Genomic DNA, 7,315 nt, shown 5'->3' on the forward strand with positions numbered 1-7,315 from the left:
CTAACTTGCTACCTAACAAGACCAGCTGTAATAGAAGTGGTTATGGTTTTTCCTATTTTTCTTATTTTAATATTTTCCCAGGAGGTACTGGAGAAGCTGTTCCTTGAAAATATATGAAGAAATGGGTCCAAGTAGAGCACAGGGGGGACGGTTATATTCATATGGTGATATGCCATCCAGGTGTCCCTTTAGGAAGAAATGTACCACAGATTCTGGGAGCACTGCCAGCAAACATCTTTCAGCTGACATACACTTTAGGAATTGTCTTAGATGTAGAAAGCCATATTGCTTGAATACATGCCTTTCCCAGGCTGGTCCACACTGAATGACTTTATGGTATGAAGATTCAGCCATTTCAACATAACTTATGTTCAATCTTGCAATCCACTTTAGGTCACATGCGTGTTTGTGCCTTCTCAGTCACTTCAGTCATGTCTGACTCTTTGTGACCCTATGAACAGTAGCCCACCAAGTTCCTCAGTCCATGGGATTCTCCAGGCAAGAAAACTGGAATGCATTGCCTTGCCCTTCTCCATGAGATCGTACCAATCCAGGGATCAAACCTTCATCTCCTGCATTGCAGGTGGATTCTTTACCAGTGAGCTACCAGGGAAAATGGAGGAGCCTGGTGTCCATGGGGTCACAAAAAGTTGGACATGACTGAGCGACTTCACTTTCATTTTCACCAGGGAAGACCAGCTCTATGAAACATCAGCCTGGGCTCTAGTACAGATTTCTATTGAAGCTTGGCTTCTCCTGCCAATTACTGCTTTTTACTATTTTTTTGTTCCTACAACTGCTGATCTCAAGAGTACCACCTATTAAAAATTCTATACCCGAGATTCCATCTCAGGATCTGCTTTGAAGAGAACCCAATCTAGAAGAACATTTTAGCACTGCCTTCTGGAATTGTGGTCAGGATGCTAAATCCTGGATCAAGGGATCTCCTGCATTGCAGGTGGATTCTTTACCAACTGAGCTATCAGGGAAGCCCTCAACTATATCAGTAAATTCTCCCTATATATTCCTTGTTGCTCTCTGTCTCCCACCTTAACTGCCTAAAATATAAGGTCCATGAGGACAGGGACCAGTGCTTTCTGCCAGATGGTACTTGTATATGGTAGATACTCAGTAAACACTAAGTGAATCATGCATATGTCACTTGAATAGATTTCTAAAAATGTGGATTCTAGTCATTAATGTGGCATTTTAAGATATTTAATGAAAAAAATTCTAATAATCCATGTGCTGTGTGCTTAGTCACTCAGTTGTGTCCCACTCTTTGCAACCCCAGTGGACTGTAGCCTGCCAAGCTCTTCTGTCCATGGGGATTCTCCAGGTAAGAATACTGGAGGGTGTTGCCATGCCCTCCTTCAGGGTATCTTCCCAACCCAGAGATCAAACCCAGGTCTCCCACATTGCAGGTTGATTCTTTACTATCTTAGCCACCAGGGAAGCTAGTAAGCCATCATACAGTCTATTGAGATGGCTTGAGTTTGGTTCACTGTTTTGTTTTTTCTCTCTGTCTCGCCTGTCCTATAGTTGCAATTGTGTTGCTTGTGTGCCCAGTGAAGGTCAGAAGTGGGAGGATATTGTTCATACTGAGGTCATGTTATTTAAGAATTAGATGTGGTTCACAAGACTAAAAGCTTCTTTGTTTGACACTCAAGCCCTAGTCTAACTAGTTCTGTCATTTTAAGCAGGATGTTTCTCTAATCTACTTATTTCCCAGTCTTCCTAACACAATAAGCTGTGTGGGTTGAAAAAATATTTTAGCTCAATTTACAATATTTGCATTTTTTTTTTCTTAGAAGAAATGTAAGGGAACATTATTATAGTTGTTTTTTCTACCACAAAACAGATGTAACAATAGATGACACTACCTACAGAGAAATGATAATTAAATCATAGAGAAATAAATATCTGACACATTTTTATTTTCAAAGAATAAAAGCATTTTTGTGAACATTCAAACTTTTAACTTTAATGTTTTAAAGTATTTATATGTCTAGTGATTTGCACACTTATATCTTCTAATTGAAGACAAATATGTTCCTTGAGGAAAAGAAATATCATTAAACATCAGCCTTATTTTAACAAAAAAGTGAATATTTGTATATACTGTTGCTACCCAGATCCCTGTCTTTTCTGTTACAAAAAAAAAAAAAAAAAACAGTTGTCAGCAAAGTGACAAGAGTATTTAAGGTGGGTACAGGCATTCAACTTGCTAGGAATTTTGAAATGTTAAATCTACATAAATCAGCAGCTATAACAGGGACTGGTCCATCTGCACAAGAGTTAGAAATACTCTAATCGTTAACCTTTTTGATAGCAAAGACTATTAAATTGGTAAGAAAATGGTTTTGGAATCAGGACTAGGGGATTGGTGTCACAATTTAGGCACTTAAGAAATATGGATCTCGGTGAAATTATTTAACCTTTCCTTTCAGTGTGCTAAGTGTCCAGGTGGCCAAATAGGACAATTAGAAAAACTGAAAATAGCCATCAAACTTTTATTCACATACTGTAATAGGGTAAACAAGAGCCATTTCCCACCACTGAAGGGTACCAGGTGAGGGTCAGATGGATCAGTGCAGGTGAAGGAAGTTGGCTTACTACTGAGGAGCCCTGAACAAAAGGATTCATTATGTGTTTAAGAGGAGGAAGAGAGAGAAGGGCTGAGTAGAAAAGCACTGAATCAGAGCGAAGTGTTTTAGCCAAAATTCCTTTAGAAGAAGGTCTCCACAGAGGCACCTGACAGTGCCTGAACTGAATCCCCAAAAAAGGAATTTCCAAATGAAGGTGACCGAGCTAGGATGCAGATATGTGTATGAGCATGCTGGCCCAGAGGGCCTGAGTCTTCAACTGAAACCTCATCCTGAATACTGTAGCTGTGAACCCAACTTGTATGAGGAAAGCAGCTTTACCCATGAGGCATGGCAGGAATAGCCTCAGCAATTGTCTGTGCTTGGTTATGGATGTTTTTACATAGGATTTTCCATTAGAACTGGACTCCTCACTCACAAGTAGTCAAATAGACTTTAGTAATATATGCACTCAAAAATTCAACACAAACTTCTAATTTCTCTTTAATATTGATCAGGGAGCACTTTTCCAAATGAAGGCTTAAACATCTGGGCATTTCCCAGTGAATGGCATTGTCATGATATTGTGACTGTTTGAAGTTGAATGGAAATAGATAACATAAAAAACCCTCAGAAATATATGACGTGATCTAAAAATGGCATTTATCTCCCCTGCTCACATCTCATGACAGGAACCCAGTCATCTACATCCAAACTATTTAACAGGAATACTTGGTAACATAGACTCTTCTGTGCTCAGAAACAAAAATCAGAGGTTGATTAAAAAAAAAAAAAAAAAGTCTCTGTAATACCCTCTGAGGTTGTTTCCTCACCTGTAAATACTTGTAATAATACTTAATATTTTTAAAGAGGTAAGTGAGATTACCACATTGTGTCCTTTTTTTGGAGGGGGGGTGTTTCTATGATTTTCTTCTTAGTTTTAGTATCCAGAAGTTGTAGTATGTGCATGCTAAGTTGCTTCAGTTGTGTTCAACTTTTTGCAATCTTGTGGACTGTAGCCCATCAGGCTCTTCTGTTCACGGAATTCTTCAGGCAAGAATACCGGAGTGAATTGTTATTTCCTCCTCCAGGGGGTCTTCCCAATAGAGAGACTGAAATCACATCTCTTATGTCTCATGAATTGGCTGGTGGGTTCTTTACCAACAGCCTTGACTAGATTTGGTTTTTTGTTTGTTCAGATTATGGTTCACTGAGCTTCTTGAATCTATAATTTTTATTTTTTCATCAAATGTTGGAAATTTTTAAATTTTTATTTCATATTATTTTTAACTTCAATATAATTTTTCTCTTTTTGAGACTCCCATTATAAATAGTTAGACAATTAGTTTATTGCCTCACAGATCTCTGAAGTTCTGTTTATTTTCTGTAAATTTTTATCTTTACCCCAGATTGGATAATTTTTCAACTGTCTTCAAGTTTACTGTTTAAGAAGAGGTGGCAAGAATATACAGATGAACTATACAAAAAAGATTTTCATGACCCAAAATGGTGTGATCACTCACCTAGAGCCAGACACACTGGAATGTGAAGTCAAGAGGGCCTTAGGAAACATCACTGCAAAAAAGCTAGAAGAAGTGATGGAATTCCAGCTGAGGTATTTCAAATCCTAAAAGATTATTCTGTGAAAGTGCTGTACTCAAAATGCCAGCAAATTTGGAAAACACAGCAGTGGTCACAGGACTGGAAAAGTTCAGTATTCATTCCAATCCCAAAGAAAGGAAATGCCAAAAATATTAAAACTACCCCCAAATTGCAGTCATCTCACATGTTACTAAAGTAATGCTCAAAATTCTCCAAGCAAGGCTTCAACAGTACATGAACCATGAACTTCCAGATATTCAAGCTGAATTTAGAAAAGGCAAAAGAAAAACAGATCAAATTTCCAACATCTATTGGATAGTATAAAAAGCAAGAGAGTTCCAGAAAAACATCTGCTGCTGCTGCTAAGTCGCTTCAGTCGTGTCCAATTCTGTGCGACCCCATAGACAGCAGTCCACCAGGCACTCCCGTCCCTGGGATTCTCCAGGCAAGAACACTGGAGTGGGTTGCCATTTTCTTCTCCAATGCATGAAAGTGAAAAGTGAAGGTGAAGTCTCCCAGTCAGCTCCAACTCTTAGTGACCCCATGGACTGCAGACTACCAGGCTCCTCCATCCATGGGATCCTCCAGGCAAGAGTACTGGAGTGGGGTGCCATTCCCCTCTCCCAGAAAAACATCTACTTCTGCTTTATTGACTACACCAAAGCCTTTGACTTTGTGGATCACAGCAAACTGTGGAAAATTCTTCAAGAGATGGGAATACCAGACCACCATACCTGCCTCCTGAAAAATCTGTATGCAGGTCAAGTAGCAACAGTTAGAACTGGACATGGAACAACAGACTGGTTCTAAATTTGGAAAGAAGTACGTCAAGACTGTATATTGCCACCCTACTTATTTAACTTCTTTGCAGAATATATCATGCAAAATGCCGGGTTGGATGAAACACAACCTGGAATCAGTATTTCTGGGAGAAATATCAAAAACCTCAGATATGCATATTACATCACCCTTATGGCAGAAAGGGAAGAACTAAACAGCCTCTTGATGAAGTGAAAGAGGAGAGTGAAAAAGCTGGCTTAAAACTCAACATTCAGAAAACTAAGATCATGGCATGGTCCCATCACTTCATGGCAAAGAGATAGGGAAACAATGAAAACAGTAAGACACTTTATTTTCTTGGGCTCCAAAATCACTGCAGATGGTGACTGAAGACATGAAATTAAAAGATGCTTCTGCATTGGAAGAAAAGCTACAACCAACCTACACAGCATATTAAAAAGCAGAGACATGACTTTGTCAACAAAGGTCCATGTAGTCAACGCTATGATTTTTCCAGTAGTCATATATGGGTGTGAGAGTTGGACTATAAAGGAAGCTGAGCACCGAATAATTGATGCTTTTGAACTGTGGTGCTGGAGAAGACTCTTGAGAATCCCCTGGACTGCAAGGATATCCAACCAGTCAATCCTAAAGGAAATCAGTTCTGAATATTCATTGCAAGGACTGATGCTCAAGCTGAAACTCCAATACTTTGGCCACCTGATGTGAAGAACTGACTCATTTAAAAAGACCCTGATGCTGGCAAAGATTGAAGGCAGGAGGAGAAGGGGACAACAGAGGGTGAGATGGTTGGATGGCATCACCAACTCGAAGGACATGAGTTTGAGTAAACTCAGGGAGTTGGTGATGGATAGGGAAGCCTGGCGTGGTGCAGTGCATGGGGTCGCAGAGTCAGACATGACTGAGCTACTGAACTGAACTGACAAGTTTGTTGACTGTTGTAATTCTCCAGCTGATCTTATGCTGTAGAGTCAATTTTTAATTTGTTCCTCTCATTTTCTGAAGTCTATTAACTTTTTGATTTTTTTTTCAACTAATATTTTTGAATATATACTATCCTACAAGATTCTTATGTAGTTTCTGGGAATAATGAACAAAAATGTCAAAAATTTCTGCCATCCTGTAGCTTTTACTATCTTGGGGGAGATGATATTTATAGCAATTATTAACATAAATAGTGTGTCAGTAGCAAAGTATTACTGTAGAGAAAAACAAAGTAGAGAAGGGTGAAAGTGAGGGTGTGGTATGAAATTACTTTTTAAAATATTTTATTTTTATTATTTTTCACAGAAATATATATATTTGTTATGTAATATAATGTTGTGATATATGTATACATCATGAAATGAACTCTCAAACTATTTAACATATTCATCACTTTCTTCAGTTCAGTTCATTTCAGTCACTCAGTCGTGTCTGACTCTTTGCAACCCCATGAATTGCAGAATGCCAGGCCTCCCTGTCCATCACCAAATCCCGGAGTTCACAGACTCATGTCCATTGAGTCAAAGGTCCCATCCAGCCATCTCATCCTCTGTTGTCCCCTTTTCCTCCTGCCCCCAACCCCTCCCAGCATCAGAGTCTTTTCCAAGGAGTCAACTCTTCACATGAGGTGGCCAAAGTACTGGAGTTTCAGCTTCAGCATCATTCCTTCCAAAGAATACCCAGGGCTGATCTCCTTTAGAATGGACAGATTGGATCTCCTTGCAGTCCAAGGCACTCTCAAGAGTCTTCTCCAACACCACAGTTCAAAAGCATCAATTCTTCGGCTCTCAGCCTTCTTCACAGTCCAACTCTCACATCCATACATGACCACAGGAAAAACCATAGCCTTGACTAGATGGACCTTTGTTGACAAAGTAATGTCTCTGCTTTTTAATATGCTATTTATGTTGGTCATAACTTTACTTCCAAGGAGTAAGTGTCTTTTAATTTCATGACTGCAGTCACCATCTGCAGTGATTTTGGAGCCCGCCCCTGCAAAAAAAAGTAAATAAATAAAATCTGACACTGCTTCCACTGTTTCCCCATCTACTTCACATGAAATGATGGGACCAGATGCCATGATCTTAGTTTTCTTAATGTTGAGCTTTAAGCCAACCTTTTCACTCTCATTCACTTTCATCAAGAGGCTTTTGAGTTCCTCTTCACTTTCTGCCATAAGGGTGGTGTTATCTGCATATCTGAGGTTATTGATATTTCTCCTGGCAATTTTGATTGCAGCTTGTGCTTCTTCCAGCCTAGCGTTTCTCATGATGTACTCTGCATAGAAGTTAAATAAACAGGGTGACAATATACAGCCTTGATGAACTCCTTTTCCTATTTGG

This window comes from Bison bison, unplaced genomic scaffold (genome assembly GCF_000754665.1).
Source record: "Bison bison bison isolate TAMUID 2011002044 unplaced genomic scaffold, Bison_UMD1.0 scf7180017864210, whole genome shotgun sequence".
In the NCBI taxonomy this organism is placed as follows: domain Eukaryota; kingdom Metazoa; phylum Chordata; class Mammalia; order Artiodactyla; family Bovidae; genus Bison; species Bison bison.